This window comes from Neovison vison, chromosome 11 (assembly GCF_020171115.1).
Source record: "Neovison vison isolate M4711 chromosome 11, ASM_NN_V1, whole genome shotgun sequence".
In the NCBI taxonomy this organism is placed as follows: domain Eukaryota; kingdom Metazoa; phylum Chordata; class Mammalia; order Carnivora; family Mustelidae; genus Neogale; species Neogale vison.
The window spans coordinates 25715446-25742401 of NC_058101.1; the positions used below are offsets into that span (position 1 = coordinate 25715446).

The 26956-nt window shown below is 43.0% G+C and overlaps 1 protein-coding gene across 1 annotated transcript in view; it reads left to right on the plus strand.

The window, feature by feature from the left end:
• The first annotated feature begins 215 nt into the window (after window positions 1-215).
• LNX1 (ligand of numb-protein X 1) overlaps window positions 216-26956 on the plus strand; it is a 181704-nt gene continuing 154963 nt past the window's right edge. Inside the window, exon 1 of the mRNA XM_044268126.1 lies at window positions 216-536. The gene's annotated coding sequence lies outside the window, so the exon portion shown is untranslated. The remainder of the gene's footprint in view (window positions 537-26956) is intronic.

A 26956-nucleotide genomic window follows, 5' to 3' on the forward strand; every position in this document is an offset into this window, starting at 1 on the left:
TCCTAGCATGATGATGTCCCAGGCCTACTGATGACCCAAAGGCGCGGTGACCCCGTGTTTACTTCCTTGTTGATTTCCCTTCTCTGGCTCCGAGGTCATTTTCCCATTGCCTGCAGGAAAACAACATCCAGGGGTGCGGTAGGACTGACTTGGCAGGCTTAAAGGTGAACAAAAGGATCCTGGCTTTAGTGAGAGCAGAAGGAAGTTCAAGGGGGCCTGGGTCGCATCCAGACCAGAACAGATTTGTCACTGATGCTAATGAGTGCCGCTCCGTGGGGCGCTGCTCTCCTTGGAAGCTCCTCAGAGGCCGGATCTCAGGTTTATGGATCAGCATGATGCAAAGCCTTGAAGAGGGGGCAGGAGGTGAGCTGATCAACTCCAAGGCTGAATGGTTTGCATGCATGTCTAGAAGAGGAGACACAGGAAAGAGTGAGAGAATTTCCCTGGGCTACTACTGAGTCGGAAAAGCTCAGCTCCCAAAGGGACTGTTTCCTGAGGCCTCACACTACTGGGAACAGATTCACAATGCAGCAAAGGTAAGAGGCCTGGTTCTTCCCACCAGGTAGCATCTTGTGCAATTTGAGAAACCTTGCTTCTGACTATCCCAGCCCAGTCTCACACCCCTAGCCCTACCCCACCCATCCACCCACCTACACACACAAGCACATACACACACACACCCCAAATTGTTGAAGAGAAGCTAGAAGACAGAAATGCCTAGTTTTGTCTTTTTCAAGACACTCCAGAAGGACCCTCAGGATGTTTACACTTTTAATGTCTGATCTCTTTTTCTTTTTCTTTTTTTTTTTCTGTACTAGTCCTCATGAGAAACTTCTTCCTTCACTTGCAGAAATAATACTGCTTTTTTATTTTATTTTTTTCCTGGCCAAACAGGACAGTAAAAACATAAACAGCCCCACTACTGGTGACTGGATATATATATAACATTATTCTTCATCAGTATTCAGAATGCATTCACATATTTTGTTTCATTTCTACAGTAGAAATAGGCATTGCTATTGCAATTGGACTCATGAAGAGACTTAGGTCCAGAGAAATTTGATTTGCCTGATAGCATGTGGGTAGGTAAGTAATAGAGAGAACATCTTATCTCTATTCCTGCCTCTTTACAGTAGAATGGTGACTCTACCTTTAAAAAAATTGATTGATTGATTGATCGATTGATTTAGAGAGCATGAGCAGGGGGCAGAGGGAGAAGGAGAGAATCCTTCCTGCTGAGTGCAGAGCCAGACTCAGGGTTCAATCTCAGGACCCCGAGATCACAACCCGAGCTGGAATCAAGAGTTGGATGCCCAACTGACTGAGCCACCCAGGTGCCCTGGTGACTCTACTTTTTAAACCAAATACCAGACTGTATTCTCTGCCACATATTCTAGCAAATGATCTGATGAAACGATAGGATTTTAGAAATTGGAGCTCTCTGAGAAAATCCAGGGATAGATAGCATACCCTGTATCATATGCCACCTTGTTATTTATCACTTTTTACATCCATTCCTGGGCAGTAAATCCAGTTCAGCAAATGTAAACTACATCCTTGCTGCCAGCTCAAGGTCACAGGGGAGGGCATGGTGCAAACTACGTGCCCAAGGAGTACAGTGTGGGGGCCGAGGGTGGAGGTTGTATGTGAGAAGACTCCACAGGACATGAGTTTCACACTTGGACTTGGCATAAAGGTGGGGGCTTTGACTGAGGGAGAGCCTTTCAGATTGGTACAATCCCACACAGTAGGAATTTGCTCAGGGAACATTTACAGCAAGATGGCACCAACAGAGCAGGAGGTGAAGGGCACATTCTGGGAATTAGACTTGAATCCTTGTTTTGCTATCTACTCACTCTGTGCCATGGGATAGTTCAGTTAACCCATGTGACCTCAGTTTTGTGATATGTGAAATGGGAATAATGGTAATACCTAGTTCATGGAGTTGTCTTAAGGTTTAAATGAGTTAATACATATAAAGCCTTTGCTGGCACATAGTAAGGGCTCAATAAATAATATTGTAATTATCCTATGCCTGGTTCCATGGGAGATGCCAGGAATGTGGATAAGAGGAGCTCTACTCTCAATTTGATCAAATGTTGTGAGTTAGTTGTGTGCAACCAACTATCTTCAGAGAAGTAAGTGTTCTGGGACTGTGGATGGAAGGATCTGTGAGGTTTTAGGGTGGTGTTCTGGGAAGCCTGCTGGGGGAGGCAGGAAGAGGTTTCATAGTAGAGGCCCTGTGCATACAGAGGTAGCCAAAGATAGTGAAAAGAGCTGCATGGATGTGATTTTGAATCCCAGCTTCGTCTTTCAACTACATACAGAGCATTGTCTTTATGTGCTAGGGATGCTGTAACAAAACACCATAGCCTAGGTCATTCACATACAGCAAATTTATTTCCTCACAGTTCAGGAGGCTGGGGGTCTGAGATCAAGGTGTTGGTAGGCATGGTTCCTTTTAGACCACTCCCCTTGGCTTGCAGATGGCCGTCTTCTTGCTGGGTCTTCATGTGGTCACCCTCCTGGTCTCTCCCTGAGTGTGTGCAAATTTCCTCTGCCTATCAGGACACCTGTCAGACTGGATTAGGCCCCACCCTAACAGCCTTATTTTAGCTTAAAAACTTCTAAAGGCTCTATCTGCAAATGCAGTCAGGGTCTGAGATGCTGGGGATTAGGATTTCAACATGTGAATTTTGGAGGACACAATTCAACCCATAGCAATGATCAAGTTACTAAACCTCTCTGATTCTGTCTTACCTCATCTATCAAATAGGGACAGTACTTATCAAGGACAACCATTGTGAAGGTTATAAACAGGACACATAAAAGCATACATATCCTAGTCTCAGGCCCACAGGAAGTGCCAGACAGGCTGTGGTTGTCATTATTAGCACTTTGTGCCAAACCTCAAATGACTACGGAGTCCCGTGCATAATCCAAGTTCCAGATAAACACTGAAGAACTGACCGTTAGTTATCCCATGGACTTTCTAAGAGGACAAAAGAGCCCTCAGTGTTTCTACTTCTTGGTTCTGGCAGATGAGCCTACCATAAAATAGGTCAAATGCTGGTGTGACCAACTCTACAGATGTCTCTGTTTATTCAGGAATCTCTCTGTTCTTCACTAAGTAAGCAGAATGAGAACACTTCTTTCGCACCTCGCCAGAGAACCAATATGTCAGACAGACCCCGATCCTGCTTCTGGAGCAGCTACTCTAATCTCTATCCACCCAAAGCAACCTCTGGGTGCCCATGCTCTGGAAAGTTTGGAAAACATTGTAATTCCAATCTAACACGTTCATTACAGTAGATATGGATACAGATACAGATGTTGAATAGATGTATGTATATATGTATGTATGTAGGAAAACCTCAGACTTCTAGAAAAGTCTCAGATACAGTACAGTATGAAAAATTTTGCCTTGTATTTTTTCTAAATCCTTTGAGAGTAAGCTGTAAAAACAATGTCTTCTCTTCCCCATGTACTTTAGTGTGTGCTTTCTTCTTCTTCTGTTTTTTTTTAATATTTATTTATTTGACAGAGATCACAAGTAGACAGAGAGGCAGGCAGAGAGATATGGGGAAGCAGACTCCCCGCTGAGCAGAGAGCCCAATGTGGGGCTCCATCCCAGGATCATGAGATCATGACCTGAGCCAAAGGCAGAGGCTTAACCCACTGAGCCACCAGGCGCCCCAGTGTGTGCTTTCTATACACAAGGACATTCTCCCACATAACCACAAAGTTAGGAAATCAATGTTGAGACATTCCTATCATCTAATCCTCAGACCCCAGTAAGTTTTCATCAGTTGTCATTTTCCTTAATAATTTTTTGAAAAGATTATTTATTTGAGAGAGAGAGAGAGCATGCACCCAGCATGAGCAAGGGAAGGGGCAGAGGGAGAGGGAGAGAATCTCGAGAAGACTCCATGTGGAGCACAGAGCCCAGTGTAGGGCTTCATCCCATGACCCATGAGATCAAAACTTGAGCTGAAACCAAGAGCTGGGCGCCCAACCGACTGAGCCACCCAGGTGCTCCCATCAGTTGCCACTTAATCCTCAGACCAACTGTTTTCAGAATCAAGCATTGTATTTAGCTATCACCATCTTCTTTGTTCTAAGAGCAAACCTTCTTCACAATTTCCTTCACTTTCATGACCTTGACACTTTATAAAAATGCAGGCCAGTTATTCTGCAGAATGTTCCTCAATCTGGGTTTGTCAGAGTCTCCTTATGCTTTGATACATTTTACAATCTTGGCAAACAACATCACAGAAATGATGCTATATTCCTCTCGTTGCATCCTATCAGGTGGCAGGTGATTTTAAACTTCACTGAGATTACTTTATGAGAGTCAGGTCTGTTTGGGCTCTCCACTGTAAAGTTACTCTTCTTCCCTTTTTAATTCTTATGTGTTCTGAAGAGTACTTGAAGTTACATAAGTGTCTCATTCTTTTTTTTTTTTTAAGATTTTATTTATTTATTTGACAGACAGAGATCACAGGTAGGCAGAGAAGCAGGCAGAGAGAGAGGAGGAAGTAGTCTCCCCACAAAGCAGAGAGCCCAATGTGGGGCTCAATCCCAGGCCTCTGGGATCGTGACCTGAGCCGAAGGCAGAGGCCTCAACCCACTGAGCCACCCAGGTGCCCCACATGTCTCGTTCTTAATCCAACATTTCCTGTGCCTTTCTGACATGTCCCCATCATTCTTTGAGCACTTCCTGTCTCCCTGGTACAATGAGATGTTCCAGCCTTAAAATCAGCGATTGCTCCAAGGAGCTCTAGTTCCTTTTAGAAGAGATTTAGAATCCGAAGTCCGACTGCTAGATGTGTTTGTTGTGAATTAGAATATTGCTGTTCTCAGACTCTCTCAGTGGACAGAGCTAGGACCCATGTGTGTGTTTCTGTATTGGTCTATATGTACTGAAATTTGTAAATTCACGTGGCTGCTTCCAATTCTAATCCAGCACCACTGGATGTATGCCGTTTTCTCCCTTTCACGATGTGTAAGTCTCTTCTATAACACTGGCCTGAGCTGGCTCCCATCACCCTTATACATTGATCAGTCCGCTTGCTATCAGTCAAACTGCTATCTTGACCACTGCCCCTCCCGCTCCCCCTTCCCCATGTAGCTGCCCTCTTGCTTGGATTCTGATGTTCTGTGCTAGGCTGGCCTCCGCAAGGATACTTCCTCTGCTCACCCAGACTCTGGCACCTGTACTAGGCAGCCCTTCTAGGTGCTACTCCTCACTCTGTTTAGGCTCTGACACCCTGTCTGAGCTGCCATATCTCCTCCACCCCCTGCATGAGTGACTACCTTACTTGGTCCCATAGCATAGTTTGAAAGACTAAATTATTTAGGAGCACAAAGGAAGGGAAAGAAGACATTTATTCACTTAGACATTTTTGAGAAACTCAGAAGTCACTCTGTGACCTGTGACATGCATTAGCGCACATATATTTGTTGTTCCTCTTTGACTTGTGAGGAGCAGAGCAGCCTCCTCTATGCAGATTGGGCCCATGTCTCCATTATCAGGCCCAAGAGACTAAGGTTCACACCATTCATTCTATTTCATTTCTATTTGGGCAATCACAGCTCCTTTTCCTAGTGTGTATTGTAGTATTGTACTACTTACTACTACTTACTACTCTAAGCCCAGTCTAGACTCTTCCTCATTTATTTCCTCAAAACCAAATCTTTAAACACTTTCTAGGTACCAGGTGCTTGGCTATGGAGCTTTGAATCCTGTGTCCACCTTCAAGAAACACTCAGTCCACTGTGGAAGAAGACAAGAGTCAGACAGTTACATTCCCATGTGACTAAGTGCAGTGTTAGCTGTCTCAACAGCCTGTCCGGGGAGGGCAACCAACAGGGCAGCAGAGAGCATATCCAAGGGGAATCCTGATGGGCAGAGTCAGCAAGGTGAGGAGGGCTAGTGGGAGGCACAGGGAGTCCTGCATAAAAGGCCAGAGGCAAGGGCAGCACCTGCACCTGGAAACACAGGTGCAGGCCGGCGGAAGGAGTTCCCTCAGCATGACCTGTATAGCTGGATTTTAGACTAGAGGACAGGAGGCTCTGGAGCCAGGTTTTCTGGGTTCACACTCTGGCTCTGCCACTTACTAGCTGTGTGATCTTAGGCAAGTTACTGCTTTAGTTGTCTTGACTGTAAAACTGGAGATTATAGTAGTACTCACGTCATGAGGCTGGGGTAATTGTTGAATTAGTTCTTTTATATAGTACATAGAAAAATGCATAGTGTATATAAAGCATCTAACAGATATTAGATGTTATTTTTATTTCCCGATGGGTAGGTCAAAAGGACGTTAAGGCACTGGCAGAACAGAGGCGCTAAAAAACATTGTTAATTGAAACAGGTAAATTTAAAAGAATGGGTTTGAGCATTTCAACAGGAACTCTGAAGTCCAGATAAAAACCCAAATTTTGGTGCACTTCTGTAAGCTTATTTTATGGCTTACTGTTGTTTTCTTTTGACATATTTTGGGGGATGGAAGTCCACTGGAATCTTTTCGTTGTTTTGGTCTCTGAAGTTCCTAGAGTGACAAAAGAGACACTCTGTGGAGACCTCTGTTCTATCTCTTTCCCAGTCACAGAGATCCATGAGGAATGGCCATTATACATACTCGTTGAGTCCCGGGACAATAGGATTGGTTATGATTGTTCTGACACAGATCATCTTAAAATTCATTTATTGCCAAAGCACTTCTCTACCCTGATTGCTCACAGTCTGAGAGTGGGGGCATTCTTGAAAACCATCCTACAGTCTTTTTGAAATAGGACTTGGCAGTATTTCAGCAGTGGCCTTCTAGCCCCTTGCCATTGGAGCTGTGGGGCAGTCCTCCCAGGGGAGGCAGGGGAACCAAAAACCGAAGCTCAAATGTACACATGGTGCATCAAAATTAAAAACTTTGATGCATTAGACAAAATCTAGTTGCAACCATGTATCTGATAAGGGACTTATATCTAAAATATATAAAGAACTCCTACAACTCAACAGTCAAAGACAAACAACCCAATTTTAAAATGAGCAAAATAGACATTTCTCCAAGGAAGATACACAAATGGCAAGTAAGCATGTGAAATAAGCTAGTGTCACTAATCATTAGGGGAATGCAGATCAAAACCACAATGAAATACTACCTCATACCCATTAAGATGGCTGCTATAAAAATATATTAAAAAAGCCAAACCCACAAAATAACTTATCTTTTTTTTCTTTTATTTATTTTCAGCATAACAGTATTCATTATTTTTGCACCACACCCAGTGCTCCATGCAATCCATGCCCTCTATAATACCCACCACTTGGTTCCCCCAATCTCCCACCCCCTGCTGCTTCAAACCCCTCAGATTGTTTTTCAGAGTCCATAGTCTCTCATGGTTCACCTCCCCTTTCAATTTCCCCCAGCTCCCTTCTCTCTAACTCCCCTTGTCCTCCATGCTACTTGTTAATGCTCCACAAATAAGTGAAACCATATGATAATTGACTCTCTCTGCTTGACTTATTTCACTCAGCATCATCTCTTCCAGTCCCGTCCATGTTGCTACAAAAGTTGGTATTCATCCTTTCTGATGGAGGCATAATACTCCATAGTGTGTATAGACCACATTTTCCTTATCCATTCGTCCGTTGAAAGGCAGCTTATTCTTTCCACAGTTTGTTGACCATGGCCATTGCTGCTGTAAACATTGGGGTACAGATGGCCCTTCTTTTCACTACATCTGTATCATTGGGGTAAATACCCAGTAGTGCAATGACAGGGTCATAGGGAATCTCTAGTTTTAATTTCTTGAGGAATCTCCACACTGTTCTCCAAAGTGGCTGCACCAACTTGCATTCCCACCAACAGTGTAAGAGGGTTCCCCTTTCTCCACATCCCCTCCAACACATGCTGTTTCCTGTCTTGCTAATTTTGGCCATTCTAACTGGTGTAAGGTGGTATCTCAATGTGGTTTTAATTTGAATCTCCCTGATGGCTAGTGATGATGAACATTTTTTCATGTGTCTGATAGCATATTCTCACATCACAATGCTTTGAAACTGGAGCTCAATCACAAGGAAAAGTTCAGAAGGAACTCAAACACCTGGAAGCTAAAAACCACCTTGCTTAAGAATGCTTCGATCAGGGCGCCTGGGTGGCTCAGTGGGTTAAGCCGCTGCCTTTGGCTCAGGTCATGATCTCAGGGTCCTGGGATCGAGTCCCACATCGGGCTGTCTGCTCAGCAGGGAGCCTGCTTCCTCCTCTCTCTCTCTGCCTGCCTCTCTGCCTACTTGTAATCTCTCTCTGTCAAATAAATAAATAAAATCTTTAAAAAAAAAAAAAAAAAGAATGCTTCGATCAGGGGCGCCTGGGTGGCTCAGCAGGTTAAAGCCTCTGCCTTCGGCCCAGGTCATGATCCCAGGGTCCTGGGATCGAGCCCCGCATTGGGCTCTCTGCTCAGTGCAGAGCCTGCTTCTCTCTCTCTCTCTCTCTGCCTGCCTCTCTGCCTACTTGTGTTCTCTGTCAAATAAATAAATAAAATCTTAAAAAAAAAAAAAGAATGCTTCGATCAACCAGGAGATCAAAGAAGAACTGAAACAATTCATGGAAACCAATGAGAATGAAGACACTTCGGTCCAAAACCTATGGGATACAGCAAAGGTGGTCCTAAGGGGGAAGTACATAGCTATCCAAGCCTCTCTCAAAAAAACTGAAAAATCCAGAACACACTAGCTGTCTCTACACCTTAAAGAACTGGAGAATCAACAACAAATCAAACCAACTCCACACATAAGAAGGGAAATCATCAAGATTAGAACTGAGATAAATGAGGTAGAAATCAGAGATACAGTAGAACGTATCAATGAACCTAGAAGCTGGTTTTTTGAAAGAATCAATAAGATTGATAAACCATTGGCCACACTAATCCAAAAGAAAATAGAGAAAGCCCAAATTAATAAAATTATGAATGAAAAGGGAGAGATCACAACTAACACCAAGGAAGTAGAAACAATCATCCGAAGTTATTATCAACAGTTATATGCCAATAAGCTTAGCAACCTAGATGAAATGTATGCATTCCTGGAAAACTATAAACTCCCAAAATTGAACCAGGAAGAAATTGACAACCTGAATAGACCAATATCTAGTAATGAGATGGAAGCAGTGATCAAAAACCTCCCAAAAAACAAGAGCCCAGGACCTGATGGATTCCCTGGGGAATTCTACCATACTTTCAAAGGAGAAATAACACCTATTCTCCTGAAGCTCTTTCAAAAATTGAAGCAGAAGGAAAACTTCCAGACACTTTCTATGAAGCCAGCATTACCCTGATCCTCAAACCAGGCAAAGGCCCTACCAAAAAGGAGAATTTCAGAACGATATCACTGATGAATATAGATGCTAAGATTCTCAACAAGATCCTAGCAAACAGGATCCAACAGCACATTAAAAAGATTATCCACCATGACCAGGTGGGATTCATCCCTGGGCTACAAGGATGGTTCAACATTCACAAATCAATCAATGTGATAGAACAAATTAATATGAGAAGAGAGAAGAACCACATGGTCCTCTCAATTGATGCAGAAAAAGCATTTGACAAAATCCAGCATCCATTCCTGTTTAAAATGCTTCAAAGTATAGGGATAGAGGGAACATTCCTGAACTTCATCAAATCTATCTAGATTTGACCCACAGCAAATACTGTCCTCAATGGGAAAAAGCTTGCAGCCTTCCCATTGAGATTAAAAACACGACAAGGATGCCCACTCTCACCACTCTTGTTCAACATAGTATTAGAAGTCCTAGCAACAGCAATCAGACAACAAAGAGAAATAAAAGGTGTCCAAATTGTCAATGAAGAAATCAAGCTCTCTCTCTTCGCAGATGACATGATTCTTTATATGGAAAACCCAAAAGACTCCACCCCCAAACTACTAGAACTCATATAGCAATTCAGCAACGTGGCAGGATACAAAGTCAATGTGCAGAAATCAGTGGCTTTTTTATACACTAACAATGAAAATACAGAAAGGGAAATTAGAGAATCAATTCCATTTACTATAGCACCAAGAACCATAAGATACCTGGGAATAAACCTAACCAAAGAGGTAAAGGATCTGTACTCAAGGAATTACAGAACACTCATGAAAGAAATTGAAGAAGACACAAAAAGATGGAAGACCATTCCATGCTCTTGGATTGGAAGAATAAACATTGTTAAAATGTCTATACTTCCCAGAGCAATCTATACTTTTAATGCCATTCCAATAAAAATTCCACCAGTATTCTTCAAAATAACTTATCTTGCTAAGAACCCCTATGCACCATTGGCAGACATGCAGAATGGTGCAGCTGCTAGGGAAAACAATATGGAAGTTCCTCAAAAAATTAAAAATAGAACTACCCTATGATCCAGCAATTCCACTTCTGGGTGCTTACCCCAAAGAATTAAAAGTAGGGATTCAAATAAATATATATACACCCACAGTCATAGTAGCTTTATTCACAACAGCAACGGGATGGAAGAAACTCAAAAGTGCATGGACAGATGAACATAGGGGAAGGGAAGGAAAAAGAAAATAAGATAAAAACAGAGAGGGAGACAAAACAAAAGAGACTCTTAACTCTAGGAAACAAGGTAGGTGGGGGGAATCAGGTAACTGGGTAACAGGCATTAAGGAGGACATGTGATGAAATGAGCACTGGGTGTTATATGCAACTGGTGAATCACTGAAGTCTATTCTCAAAACTAACAATACACTAAAATAGTGAATTTTCTGTTGTGGGTACTGACCACAGTTAGAAATGATAATAATAACTAAGAAATGCCAACCAAACTGGGCTTTTTTGCTTTAGCAAGGCAATTCTAGAAAAAAAAAAAATGGTTAGGAGAACCATAGAAAGAAAATAATTCTATAATTTATAAAGAAATTTTCCACCTCTTAGGGTTCCCTAAGAAATGTCAGAGACCTAAACTTCAATACTCAAATTTTATTTTAACGAACTTCTCTGGGAAAAGAGGTAAGAAAATAAATCTTAGTCAGAACTTGGTTAAATTCAAAGACCTGCTGAGATAGTCTGCATTATCACAAACTACTGGTCTTCCTGTGACATAAGGAGATCACCTCTTAAAAGAAATAAGAACAGCATCATTTTGAAGATACAGATGTGAAATAGGCACTATTCAATATGTTGACTGTTCAATCATGTGTGCATGGCTTAAACATTTAAAGCTTGCAATTCTCAGCTGGGGGCAGGTGAGCCACAGGTGCTACATGAGAGAGTTTTGAAAGACATCCATCCTGATGTGTCTTGTGCTGGTTCCTTCTGTACCGAAAGGTACAGAAACAGACCCAGCGTGAGGCTGAATCTGAATTTGAGGTCATAGCCTGTGTCGGGTGAAACATCTGTCTAACCTCTGGGTCTGGGTCACCAAGAAGAGAGGAAGTAGAACAAGCAGGGCATTTCCTCCCTCTTTCCTGAATACCTGACCAGGAGGCCAGCTCTGCCTCCCTGGGTCCTGTCTTTTATTGCTTCCTCCACTTCTAATCTTACAGGCTCACCTCCCCTCTGTGGGGCCTTAATTTCCTCACACGTAAAATTGGAACAATAATGAGATACTAGCAGGCAACAGGGCTTTGTAAGCCATAAAAAGGATGTGTGTTTTGTTTATTTGTATACTACTTCATCCTACAAAGAAACTAAGGGGCTGATAAGCAGATAATCAGAAGTAGAACAGTATCCCATGCTAGCCTGTTTCTGGCCAGCATGGTGTTTTTAGTTTTTCTTTTTCTTTTTCTTTTTTTTTTTTTTAAGATTTTATTTATTTATTTATCAGAGAGAGAGGGCGAGAGAGCGAGCACAGGCAGACAGAGTGGCAGGCAGAGGCAGAGGGAGAAGCAGGCTCCCTGCAGAGCAAGGAGCCCGATGCGGGACTCGATCCCAGGACGCTGGGATCATGACCTGAGCCGAAGGCAGCTGCTTAACCAGCTGAGCCACCCAGGCATCCCAGGTGTTTTTAGTTTTTCACATTAGCCACCAGAATCAAAAAATCAGATGATTTCATACAAAAATCTAAATTTCAAATTCTGTTAAAATACAGGAGCATCTGGCCACATGGGTCCCGTGTTTATCTACTAATTCACTCACTTAGCCAATGCGGACAGACTGGGTGAGAATTCTATGTCAGGCAATCTTCTGGGTGCTGGGACATAGAGGTGAGGCAGGCTATAATTAAGTAAACAGACAAATAATTACAGAAAGTGATAAATGCTACCAATAAAGTAGGGTCAGAGGATAGAGATTGAGAGCAGGCTAAAGGAACAGTGCTATTTTAGTAGAGTGGTCAGAGAACTTTTCCAGTTTGCCGCAGTCCACACCATGCCCTATAGCCCTACTCACTTCAGTCATTTACTGCTGCCTGCTTGACAACTGGAGTCATCAGAGGTTGTAAGCTCTGCAGTAAAATATAATCAAGAATTCAAATTAGGAACAGGGAAAATATAAATAAAACAAGAATGACAAGAGCAGAAGAAATAGGAACCAAGTATGGATGTCACAAGAGCTTACATGAGTGGTGGAGTAGAGCATTTAACTCCAGGCTTCCTGGGACTCAGAGCCAAGGCAGATATGTCCAATGACAGCATTCTCAGTTTTGGAAAGACAGAAATAAAGCCATTCCTTTATGAGTACAGACCTTTCATCACCTGAACTTGGAGTAGAAATTGATCACATTAGGCTTTCTAAAGGGAACTCTTGGTGATAAAGTAATCAATGGTCTCACCAACACAGGCACAGATGCATTTTCCACTATGTCAGTCTTCCATTCAAAAGACCATGACGAGACACCAACATAAGTACTAGAGATAAAAAAGTCCTGCTGTTTTCTTTTCTTTTCCCCTAGTGTCCATAGATTATGGATGAGAACATAGTTCATCTAAACTAAACTCAGTGAAGGTCAAGATAATGCCACGCAGACCCCTTGTTCCTGCTAATCTCAATGTACAGAGTAGTCAACAGAATAGACAGAAGGCCTATCACTCAAACTATCTTCCTTCCATAAATCTGTCTTCTCTCAGATGGTTATTAAAACAGAGTAGAATTAACTGCTGTTTGTGACATTGCCCAGTGACAGCCATCCTTATTGCTAAAAGGCAATTTCTGTGGTCTTTGGATCTTTTGATGTAACTAGGTAAATGTCCTTCCCTTTTCTGCAATAGTCCAGTGCAGGAAATATGGATGGTTATACACACTGACTCCTTAAGGAGGAGAACAGCCCACCTGAGGGAAGGAAATTCCTACATCCTTTCACCCTTGGCACAAGAAGATTCTGCCACATTCCTGGGCTAGCGGGAGATCGGGCCTGTCTTCTAGAATTTTCCTAGGGAGGTTTTTCTTGGCTCTAGTGTCCAGAGTGTTGTAGAGTTCCCTTGCCCAAGAAGCCCAAAGGCTTCTTAATTTGGGTTGGCTCCACTGTGAATTCCCAAACACAGAGCGTATCTATACTTCTAAATGTGCCTCCGGCCCCACACTGGCAAAGATGCAGACAAGCCAACTTTTCTGTCCTTATATTTTGGCCCATATGCTGCCCAGCTGAGTCCTTATCACCTGAATTCTCTCTTGGCTCACTGGTGATTTTGTGGGCTCATTCTCCTGCACTTGGCAAGAATCGAGGCATTGTCTGAGGGCCAGAACCAAAACATTGCTTCTCCCTCACTCTTTTTTGAAAACCGAGAAGAGCATTTTGACTGCCGGTTGTAATCCTTACCCAGACTTCCTCCCCTCCGTTACCACACCTCTCTGTTACTCGGACTAAATATCCCCTTTCAGCCAACCTTACAGAACTGGTTCTCTGGGTTTGCAACAATGACCTTCCAGAAACAACCTGAGTCCAGTCTGGCACCAGCCTCATAGTCTCTGCTTGGCCATCTGGCAATGATGCCCTTCTGGTGCTGAAGTAGCTGACTCTATCTGAGATGTTATCCAAGTCACTTGAGGTGGAGTGCTGCTCCGTCCTGGAATGGGACAGCCCTCGAGTTCCTCAGAACTTGCCTTGAGAGTCCCAACTAGTGCTGTGTTTTCCAACAAAGCACATCATGTATGTTTCTTTCCATGGGCTGTAAACAAATACGTAGGTATATATTGACACACATTCACCAATAACTCCATATAGAACACACTGTTTTAACGTAAATCCCTTTTTATTCATTTCTTTCATCACTAAACCGAAATACAAAACATGGTGAGTTCAGCATATCCATCCAGCTTTGTTTCTGAGGGGCGAGGACTGTTGTTAAGGCTTTTCAAGTAAAGGTCTTTCCGTAGACTAACAAATCTTGGTCACCAACTGACACTGAGTGGCTAGGAAACACACCAGGCATGGTGCTTTGTGTTCAGCAGGGGCTCCATTCATGAAATAATAATCACAGCCACCCACTGGGGTCTTCAGTGCCAAACCCTATGTGGCTTGGCTTATCTTGTTTCATAATTCTAAAAAGTACTCTATGGTGACTAACATAACATAATAAAAAATAATAATAATTTAAACAAAAAACAAACAAAAATACTAAGGTTATTTGGTTTTTTAGAGGCTTAGAGAGATTAAGTAACTTGCCCAGCGTCACCGAGCAGCAGGACTGGGTTGGAAAGCATGTCTGCGATCCTCCAGAGCTCTGGGAGGGAAAAGGGATGAGGAGGAAGACTGGGAGGGCAGGAGGGCCTTGGGCAGCCAGCTCTTCACATCCCCTCAAGCTTCTGGACTCCTTTACATCATTACTGCAGTGCTCATCTGCTTAATGAACAAAGAACCTCTCTCCCAGAGCCTGTGATAATCCTATCCCCTGTCTCTTCTGGTCAACACCTGGTTTAATCATCAAGACCAGGGGTTCTCAGCCTCACCAACATTGGCATTTGGGGCTGGATATTTCTTGGCTGTGGGGAGCCATCTTGTGTCTTGTCTTGTGAAGCATCCCTGTCTTCAACCCACCAGATGCCAGTTTTCATACTCAAAAGTATCAAAGTTTTGAGTATCAACACTCAAAGTTTTGATACTCAAAGATGTCTCTAGATGATGTCGGACATCCACCAGAGGGCAAAACGGCCCCATAAGGAGAGCCACTCCTCTGGATACACCAGAGGTGAAAGGAGACTGAAGTCATCCAGAAGTGATGGTGAACAAGCCCAGGGAGGTGAGAGCTTCTGTGTGCATGTCTGGGAGGACTCTGGGATCCTTCGAGTGAAGCTAACCCTTTTCATAGTTACGGCACCAATAGGACTCGAACAAAGTGGAAAAGGCCAAGGCTCCACCCACCCCAAAGGAAACCCAGGCTCCGCAGGCTCTCAGGTGGGTGGAGCAAGGGGTCCTTCCAAAGGGCCCTAAAGGACCATGATCAGCCTTCCCCATGCCACCACTGTGGTAAAAAAAATTTGTGTATATCTGGGAAATGGTCCTTTTTTGTACAGCCATCTCTAGAGCACACATTTGACCCCAGGCATAAACAGAGGAACCAGGCTACGTGTGACTTCAAGGGTATACGGAATACGTCAGAAGCGTCCCAAGCTGGTGCGGGTCTCTCGTGGTCCATCACAAGATGGCCAGTGGCCAGAAGAGCCCTTTGTCTCGGGCCCCATATTGGGCCTCAAATTAAAAATCTTGACATCATTTCCAATGTTATATACATGTTGAATTTTTTTTCCAATTTATTTATTTTCAGAAAAACAGTATTCATTATTTTTTCACCACACCCAGTGCTCCATGCAAGCTGTGCCCTCTATAATACCCACCACCTGGTACCCCAACCTCCCACCCCCCCCCGCCACTTCAAACCCCTCAGATTGTTTTTCAGAGTCCATAGTCTCTCATGGTTCATCTCCCCTTCCAATTTACCCAAAAGCACATACCCTCCCCAATGTCCATAACCCTACCCCCCTGTTGAATTTTTTGCATTTGGTTAAAAGCACCAATGTGTTCAACATACACCTTTAAAATAATATCATGTTTTTCATATGTCTCTTTTGAAATTTCTTTCATGTTTAACATCCCAAGAGCCTCCAGAAGTGGATGTGGTCTCAGCGTGTCTGGACTTCTGGCAAGGCCTGCTTTCATCATTATAATGGCACATATGGAGTGTTATCTCCAGGGGCTAGAAGGCCCTGGGTGCCCAAATCATTCCCCACATGCTCTGATTAGTGCTGAAAATCCCATTGAACTTTTTTTTTTTCAGTGTCTTACATTCCAGGATAATTCTTGAAATAAAAAATATCCCTGGGAGAAATAGTTCACTGATTTCCCCAAACTCAATCATGAGAAACTAGACGAGCCAATTTAAGAAAGGCTCAAAAGATTTGAACAGTCACTTTGCCAAAAGAAGACACACAGATAACAAGTAAACACATGGAAATGATGCTCAAACTCATTAGTCATTAGGAAAAAGCAAATTGAAACCAGAATGAGATTATCATCCCATATCCATTGGAATGGCTAAACTGAGAAAGACTGACCGTACCAAATGTGAGTAAGGATATGGAGGAATTGGAACTGCTGGTGGGAAGGCAAAATGGTACAACCAGTTTGGAGAACTCTTTGGCAGCTTCATAAAAAATGTGCACCTACTATATGATCCAGCATTGTACCCTTAATCATTTACCCAAGAGACAAGAAAGACTATATCCATACAAAGACTTGCACACAGATATTCCTAGTAGTTTTATTTGTAATCATCCAGAACTAGAAACAACCCAATGCTCTCAACAGGTGAATGAAAGTAGGACATTCATTCAGTGGAACACTATTGAGCAGTAAGAAGAAATGAACTGTTGATACATGTTGAATATTCACTCAACACAAATGAATCTCAAAATTCTTTATACTGAGTGGAAAAAGCCGAACAAAACAGAATACATCCTATCTGATTCCACTTACACAGAATTCTAGAAAATGCAAATAATCGATGGTTACAGAAAGCAGATCAAGGTCTGCCTGGGGGTGATGGTGCAGGGAGAAGGGGAGGGAGAGATTACTGATGTGCATTAGGAACCCGCTGGGCGTGACAGACATGTTCATTATCTCCCTGGTGGTGGTGATTGCATGGCCACATCCAGATGCCAAAGTCGATCAGATTGTCCACATGGAACATGTGTCTTAGGAAGGAACTCTGGAGCTAGGATGCCATGAGGAGGAGAGAGGCACGGTCCTTCAGGAGACCCACTGGGGTGACTTCCCCATTGCCCTCTCACCAGGCTGAGCACAGAGGTTGTAGACATTGCCTGGGTCATGTTACTGGAGTCAAGTGTGAGAAACTCATAAAAAATGCAGCAACTCACGGGTGGGGGAGAGCCCTGCCTTGGCACCCCTCAAACAACCTGAAGGCCCCCTTCATCTGGATGAGGCCTCTTAGGGCCAGAAGAGATTAGGTCAAAGCACACTGGACAGATTTTCATGGCAAAATCCCTTCTTAGAGAGGAGAGAAAAGAGAGCGCCTCCCCACCCAGAGCAGAGAAAGTGACTGAGCGGCTTGGATCCCCTCCAGCATATTCAGGCCAAAAAACTGAGCAGTATCCCAGCATTCATTGAGGAAATCAAATGCACACACACACACACACACATACACACAGAGCACCAGAGCGAGCTGCTCCGAGGCTGGGGTCCGCAGGTGCAGGCTCCAGTGAGAGCAGCCGGCTTTCCAATACCTTTTCATCCCAAACAACGGCTGGCCCTCAGCCCCCGCCAGGGACGGAGGAAGGCCCCCGGAAGGACGGCCGCCCAGAACCGGGAAAACAAAGACTGTCCAAATAAAGGCAGCTCATGGGAGTCGAACCTGAAACCCCAGCTTCAATTTTAAAACCTCCTGTGAGAATTAGCCACTGCACAATTTTGTGGAAAATCGGCCGCTGGCCACAAGGCAACAAACTGCCTTCCAAGACCCTCCGCTTGACTTCCTCCTTAGGTGAGCTCGGGGAGTTCTCCTTTGGTGACCAGGGAAGCTCAGTATTTCCATAATGGCACAGTCTTGTTGGCTGTTGGCGCAATTGACAGCAGGTCCCCCTACGCGGATATGTTTTTCAAGATTACAGATGTAGGGCGGTCCTTCCATAATGGATGACTCTTTATCATTTATAGCCCATCAAGGCATTCAGCAATAGACTTGGGCACTCATTTTTAGCAAAGAGGTGTGTGTCTGATGTGCTTGTCAGTGCTCTGTCCTCCACAGAAAAACTCTAAGATTACAGCCTTATTTTCTCCAACCCCCACCATCCTCCTCCTCCTCTTCCTCGCCCTCCTCATGTTTTTTTTACTGAATTATTTTTAAAGAGAAATCTAGAAAGTTCAGGAAGCCTATACAGAGTTCTGTGCTTCCTCTGTAATCAAGCCTTCTTATTCCACAGCCAAGGAAGCACTCCAAAGAAGGAAGTCTTGGCAGACATCTCCTCCCCGTGCTGCCTTCTGGGCTGCTACGACCACCAGGCTCTGTTTGGGGTTGCTTCTTCCCCTTTCTGAGAGTCTGTATTGTTTTTAATACAAATCTCCAAAGAAGTGTCAACCATTAGAAAAGTTAACAAAAGAATGTTTAAAAACCTATAATCCTACCATGTCACACTACCATTCTGGGTTTCCCTCCAGATCTTGCCATTGGGCATACTTTTTTGTTTAATTCCTCTGTGTGTGTGTGTGTGTGTGTGTGTATTTATATATATGTGTGTATTGTGTGTGTGTGTATGTATTTACACAGTCTATACACGAGTAGATGAATTTGCAAATTCAAGAATCCAAGAATAGTGAGAGTGACTGTACCGCCACTATATGAATGCCAGATACTGTGAAGACAGAAGGTGGTTGGTCACTCATCCTTCCCTTGGGAAAATAATTGTCACTCCTTGTTAAAAATGCTACCACAATGGCTGCCAGCTAGCGTGACAGATCCTTTCCTTCTAAAGTGGCACGTTCAGGAGTACCCCGTAGGAACCTTCCGTCTTGCTTCCTAGATCATCTTCGGAACCATAGGTGTGTTTGTGTGGAGCCCATTCAGGCTGAAGTCAGGAGGTCTGAGTTTGAGTGGGGCTTCAGGCTTCGAGGTCAGCAGCCTGACCTCGAGCAAGGCATGCATTCCCTCATCTATACAAGGGAAAGTCCATAGTTCATCAGGTCCAAGACGCTCATTCTTCCGCGTCTTAACATATCTCAGATGGTCTCTTTGTTTTATTAGTGATGATGTGTTATGGTTTAATTGGCAGCTTTCTGTTTTCTTTCTGGGTGGTACATCAAATAAAGGTGCACATGCCACCCTTTGGTTGCCGTCTGAGAAATGATGAAATACAGCAATAATAGTACCTTCTTCCTGGTTTTATGGGGATTGAGCAATGCTCAATCATAGTCAAGTTGAGCATTGATTGAGCTCAATCAATGCTCGAGTGTGGCAGGCTTGTTGTGAAAAAGCGTGTGTGACAGGACATGCATGGGGCTATCACTTCCAAATTCGGGAATGATTATCACGCTTGCTCCTGGAATCGATTAGTCTTCTTACTTCTACAGTTCCTCAGGAAATTTCATAAAAGTTGTACCATGACTCCTATGACTCAGATTATATTTTTCATGCACTGATGGTACAGACATCTTGGTTTAGGGAGTCATTAATTTTTTTTGCTGTTGGAAAGAGCTTCCAAAAAGAGTTTGAGAATTACTGCTTTGAGGACAGCAAAACACAAGTTTCATGGGGGCTAGAGCAGTCCTTGTTCTATATTTACAAGGTTGCAGCTGTGGGGGTTCAGAAGATCCAATTATTGGGATTCTCTTATTTGCAGCATGAGGTTCCTTGACAATACGAGTGGGGCTTCCTCTCCCTTAACTGCTTTTGCATATGTTGTGTCCTCGCAGTAGTGAAAGTGAAAACATCGAGGCAATCATTCAGTCCTCAATTATTAATATAACCAAGCTTCTTCTGTCTGAGTCATCCACATTATCATTCCAATTGCTCTTTTTTGGTGGTGGGGGGGAAGGTTATGAAAGATTTTGTGTACAAGAGAAAGCTTATAATACCTTCACTTCAAACAGAGGCTTTAAATACAGATTTTGACCACGTTTCTTCGTATATATTTGTTTATTCCTTGATGCAAAGGGCCCATATTAAATCCAAGAAATAGCTCTGGAGTCGCAAACGTGTTTTAAGGAGGCTGGGATTTGCTACTTCTTCTGATGTCATAGAGATGAAAGGACGAGTGGCTTGTGAGATAAGCAGTGCTGATGAGCTCCTTCTAACGAGATGGTGTTTCATGGCCTTTTCAATGACCTGAGTGCGGAACAGGCAACAGCACTACTTAGCTGCTTTGTGTTTCAAGAGAATTCTACACTTGATCTTATTAGCCAAAAGGCCGAGAAGTGATGTTTCAAGAGAATTCTAGTGAGATGCCCAAATTAACAGAACAATTAGCAGGACCACTTCGTCAGATGCAGGAATGTGCTAAAAGGATTGCAAAAGTTTCAGCAGAAGCCAAACTGGAAATTGATGAGGAAACTTACCTAAGCTCATTCAAACCTCACTCAATGGATGTAGTATATACCTGGGCAACTGGAGCTATATTTGCCCATATCTGCGAAATGACAGATGTCTTTGAAGGCAGCATAATTCGTTGTATGAGGCACCTGGAAGAACTGCTTCGACAGGTGTGTCAAGCAGCAAAAGCCATTGGAAACACTGAGCTGGAAAACAAATTTGCAAAATCAAGAGAGATATTGTGTTTGCTGCCAGCCTCTACTTATAAAGAATTAGCTAAACGAATGTGGGATTTTAAATTTTTCACCACCTGATTACAGTTGACTACAAATGCTTACAGAAATGTTGATTTGGTTCTCCCATTTCAAGGCAGTTGTACTCAGACATTTCAATATGTATTATACTTCAATCAGACATCATCCAAAGAAAGCATATTACATACACATTTGTACATAAGCATTACATTTTTTTAAAATAAAAAATGTACAGGTGAAAAAAAAAAAAAAGACGGGAAGTGCAGAGGCAGCTGTGGGGAGAGCAGCTAGCTAATCAGGCATATAAGACCACCTATATGCCCGCCTTGCTGAGAGCAAAATATGGAGGTTGCTTTACCTGCTGTCTTGCTGTCAAATTAGTAGCAAAGTAAGTGAATAAATGGGAGAGGGGAGAAAACTGGGATTCATTAGGCTGTTTCTAGGTGCCATTTTGGTAGGTGCTTGTGTCTAAGTGTTTCAACACACCTACATATAGGCATTATCCTTTCTGTTTTCCTGTTATCCAGCACGAGATGAAATAATTCATTTAAGGGCCCAAGAGTAAGGAACAGAATCACCTTCACACCCAAGTCCTACCTTCAAGCCCTGCTCATTATAAATCTAAGAGGCAAGGGGGAACCAGTCAGTGTCTCCGAGATGCTGTTACAATCACTCTGCCATCCGCTTTTCCTATGATCTTTGAGAGGAATTTCAAACTGGTCTGCTTTATTCACACCCTTCCTTGTCTTCTTACCATGGTGACAGGTATTAAACAGGTGCTTGCTAATATTTTTTTTTTGGACAATTAAGTTTTGTTTTCTCCCAAACCAGGCAAGGATACCTCCCTTCTGCTCCAACATGCCTCCTCCCTTACAGAAATAAAAAGAGAGAAAAGAGAAGAGGTCATAGATGTGTAGTCTCAATGAGATTAGTCTTTGATTTCCATTCTGAATAGCAGGTATTGTCCTCAGTAATTATTGCTTTTGGGGTGCTGGCCAATAACGATTAACATCTCCTTTTCTTAAATGTCACACTGGAACACAGAGATTTTAATGGACCTGCCCAAACTCACCCAGAAATTAGCACTGGAGCCAGAAGTGGGGCCAAATACTCAAGTTCCAGTGCTGACCCACACTGCTATCTTATGCACACTTAGTAAATATTGACAGCTTTTAAATGTCTTCCCAGTCACAGTTAGGACAAGAAGTACATACATATGCATGTAAAACAGAAGTGAGGAAACGTGAACTTGAATGAAATGGACACAACACCCCTGAGAGTTAAAGTGCTAGACTAAAACTGGGAGACCCAAGATTTAAGACTTCTACTTTGTTTTTTCAGTCTCTTGGTTGTTCTCTAATGTTCTGCGCAGAGAGTATAACCCAGACTAAAGGACCTACAGTCTGTGGCCACTTAGAAATGCATTGGTGAGAGAGAACAGGGACGACACTCACCGTGATGGTTTTCCCAAGGTTGTGATGCTCTGAAACACTGTGAGGGAAAAGCCTGTTACAAGAAGGCTTGTTTTTAATGCATTGGACAGAATACTGGTCAAATCATGCCCTTACTTCCCAATAGATATGTTTTATATTAAATCATCTATAACATCTGTTGAGATATTGTTTCTTTTTCTCTTTATGATAATATTATAATAATTACAATATATGTACACTGAATGGACTCAATCTATTCTAATCACACATATTCTTTACTATAAGATATTGAGGAAGGAAAGCACTTGCACTTATTTAAGTGAAAATTTGTATTTCTTAATCAATTAAATTCTCTTAAACGCGGTAGTGAGTTCCGTAAAATAACCCCAACTCAAACTTACTAGAGAAAAAGAGGGATCTCGTTGACTCACAAAAAGGAGACATCCAGAGTGGGCATCCAGCTCAAACAATGTCAGCACCCTGTTGCTCTCCCCACAGCTGCCTCTGCACTCCTTGTCTACATAGTGTGGTGCCAGCATTCTCTCCTCCCCAACCCCAAGTGACAAGAAAAGATGAATGGCAGGTCTTGAACTAAATACTTGTCTTCAGAACAGGGGAGGGTGCTACCTTTCTGTCCCAACTCCAACCCCAAAATGCTGGAGAAAGAGTCTGATTGACGTGATGAATCAGCCACCCTCTTGGACTAATCCCCGTGACCAAAGAAGAGTGGACGACAGCCAACGAGGCTGGGTCCTGTGTCCACCCTTCCTGAAGTGTGTAGTAGTGAATCGATTAGGCAATGACAGGCTAGGACCAGGAGTGGAGAAGGAGCCCGCCCAGAGGGAAGGACATACCAATGCCAGAAGAAGGATGGAAAAATGAACTGGGCGGACAAAAAAGTATTAATTAGTTCAGCCTGTTCCATGAGGCTTATGATAATAATTATTATTATAAAAATCCAGTTGACCAGCTAATAGTGGGTGCACAAGACTAATAAATGACTTTCATATTTCCCACCATCTTCAGTGTAGACTGTTATCGTGACACACGTGGTTTACAATATACTCCATGCCCTACTGAGTTGATTTGCAATGGTATCAGTGTTATTAGCAAGAATATTAACAACAAAATACATTGTTCTCAATCAGTTTCTGCATAGGGTTCTAGTGTTTCCCACATAATATATTATGAATTGTAGGAGGTCCCATGTGAAGGAGCTGGCACATATTTTGCTGTATAACCTTTCTGGTGATGGAGAAACTGGGCCCTAAGGAGGTTATGCAATCTCCCCAAAGTCCCACCACCAGTTTGTGGCTGAGCCAGCAAACTCTCGTCTTATGTCCCAACTGCAAGGATCAGCTCCCTTCTGGTCCACCATTTGGCCCAGAGGAGGAAGATTGATGGTGATGAGGGCTCTTATGTCAAGCACTAGTGTGATTGGTTTTTAATGGTCTTTATTTTCATCTTAGAAGGAAAAGAACATATCCTTCTCTGGTTAAATACTATTTCAGGAAAAACCACAAAGCAGCCCCCTGGGTCCTGTTTACAAAACTAAGCCCAGCCTAACTCTGCTGAGCTGGCAAAAACTGATAACCTCACTTCAGCTTCCCTGGCTATGGTCCATAGAACAAGGATCCGTATTTCTCAATATTGCCATGTATCTTTCTTCATTTGTTGTGGCTGGGGAAAGTGAAAAGTGCTGCAAAAAATAAGAGGTGCACACCCTGGGAAAAGGAGATTGTAAAAGAAAGATATAAAAAGGGAGAAAGAGAAAAAGAAAACTATATGCATGGGTGACCAAAGAGGATAGTAGAGAACCAAGTTTGGAGGAAGGTGGTGCCAAAGTTCCAGGAGGGAAGGGAAGCTGACATTACCAAATCCCTACTATGTGCCAGGGACATTCACATCCACTCTCCTGTACTTAATTAATGCCGTAATTGTGACCTCCTTGCAAGCAACATATGGCCATCCTGTGGTCTATAGAGAAGGAAACAGGATCATAGTGTCTAGGTAACTTGTTGGATTCATGCAACTAAGAAGTGATGAAGTTGGGGCTGAAACCAGACATATCTGACCCCCAAGGTGAGATTCTTCCCACCCCTCTCTCCCCATCATCCATATACTATCTAATCACTAATAGGACAGGTTAATTAATTAATTTTAATTAATTTTCTTCGGACAGGTTAATCTAGATGCAGAGCCTGAGACAAGGATTCTTGTATAAAGAGTTTCCTGAGGAAGTGTTCTCTGGAGGAGAGGAGTGAGGGAAGTGGGAAAGGACAGGGGAAAACTCTAAGTAAAGATATAATTCAATTAGTCTAGCTTTAGCTGATCCACTAGGGAACATAAATTGCCTTTCAGAATTTATCCTACCCTGAGACAAAGGAGTCAGACTTTCGCACCTGTGCCAATTAGTCATTATCTGTAGCCATCCCTCTTGGTCAGGGGGGATGTGAGAGAGGTAACATCTCAGGGAAGTGACACTATTTACAAGAAGATGGGTCTCTGGAAAAGGAGGTGGCTGTATCTTAGCAGCTTTGTTTGTAGCAGTTGGAGGATGGGTAGACAAGCACAGGGAAGGTGATCTGCACCAGGCAAGAGCATCTTTTCTGCATTCTAGCAGTCTCTTGACTGTGCAAGGGAAGGGAGAAGGGGAGTCCAGAAAAGAAGTAGTCACTGCCCCCTTGGTCACTGAAGAGCCCATTCTGAGTGCCATGTCAGCTCTGAAGGCCTGGCCACTGTGGTAGCTGATCTCTCAGCCAATCTACAGGCAGCAGACCTCACCCTAGGGTAGTTTCTGTGATATGTAGCCCCATCTGCCCCTAAACCATACTGCTCCTTTCAATGGGTCCCTTACTCCCTTCTAGACCAAAATTCAATGGTTTCAAAGAATCAGAGGACCTGGGGTCTTTGACTTGCCCTTACCACATTCATATATTTATCATTAATTCTCTCTCCACTCTATTCGCTCTTCTTTCTCAAGCAGATTTTATTTTAAAATTTCTAACATGTAACTGCAGAATCTCACTAAGCCAAGGATTCCCAAGGACTTTTAAAATTACATATACCAATGCCTAGTCTCCCTCTGCCTCCACAGAGATTCTAAATCTACTAACCTGGGATTTCTTTTAAGTCCCTGAGTGATTCTAATTGCAGGATTGAGAATCACTATAGCAGTCATTCGTCAGTCACGAATATTAGAATCACCTAGAACATTAAAAAAAAATACCCATGCTCAAATCCTATCCCCCAGAAATTCTGATTTGATGGGTCATAAGTGGGGGTCTGAGATTGGGGTTTTTTAAAGCTCCCCAGATGTTTTCATGTGAAGCCAAGGAGGCTTGGGGATTTTTAAAAACTGATCCCTGGAGACACATGTCGGAATAAGGAAATTTGGAACTGTGTTGGGATCAGAGTCCTAACAAGAGGACAAGGAGCTTCCATGGACAAGTAGCAGCAGAGGTGGAAAAAGAGATTCTCTCTATTACTTTGACATGGAAGAGCCAGGATGATCATATTTCCCATTAAATATAAGTGGATCAAGATTTTTCAGGAATGTTTTTGTTTCTTCAGGTGTTCTTCAGCAGCTCTCTGTTGGAGATTTACTAAGAGGCTCCTCCCAAAACTGGAGGGTGGAAAGAAGATAACTGTACCAGGGATTAAACCCAGAATTAGTTTTCCCAGTTAAGACAGCTCAGGCATTACCCCACTACACTCCTGATCCTTCCCTCCACTAGGTACATAGGTCCCATGAGTACCAGTGAATGAGTACCACTGAAATTAATTACATGAGTACATGAGTACCACTGAAATTAATTATTTCCCCATAGTTGCACTCCTTGCATTCTTGGCCCACTGCCTTTCTCCCCTCACATCTCTCTCTCACATACATACACACAAACATGCGTGTGCACACACAAACACAATTCCCTACCCCTGTGGTTGGGAACCCCAACCCTTTGGGCTGCACCTCTAGCCCAATAATAAGTAATAAGTGTAATAAGTGGACCTTATTACAAAGTTCTCATATTTCCCCTTGATGGCTCACCTGGACTGGTTTGCCCAAAATCTGTGGCCAGGAGGGCCCTGACCCATCCTAGTGGTTGGTTCCCATACCTTGTCCTGATGCCCCCTTCTAAAATCTAAAAGCTGATCCAGTTGATTCTTGGTATTACTGGTAATTATGTCCTATAAAGTCACTGCAACACTAAATTAGCAAACACTGAACCACTGCTCCTCTGGAAAATATAGGGTCAGTTTCCTGTTAGCTTCTGGTCACATTTTCAGCCAACAATCAATAAAAAGCCTTGTTTCATGTTTCAGACATGTTATTTAATATATATTATTGATTAATTAACATTGGGCTCACAGCAAATGCACTATCACTCATGCCAGAACAAAGCTTATCTGAGAAACCTATGTTCTTTATAAGACACACAACAGCTTCCTTGTAGTAAGGGACACTAGACAGCACTTCACAATGCTTAGGGACCTATTTAGACAGCAGAATTACCAACAGAAAGCACAAAAACTATGGCACTTAAATAGACCATGAAAAGTCTGCTTGTTGAGCTGAAACAGGAAGGAAGACATAGCTGAGCATGTGCATGAAAGAGTATGCAGGTACCCCAAATATGGAGTTTGGGTCACAAGTAAATACTAGCGGGTAGGGAAATTCACAATGGTGAAATCCACAAATAACGAGGAGTGATCGTATAAGCATCCAGTTTTGAGTGACAAGATGTTTTGATGTCTTGCTATTAATTCAAAAGCCTCTATTT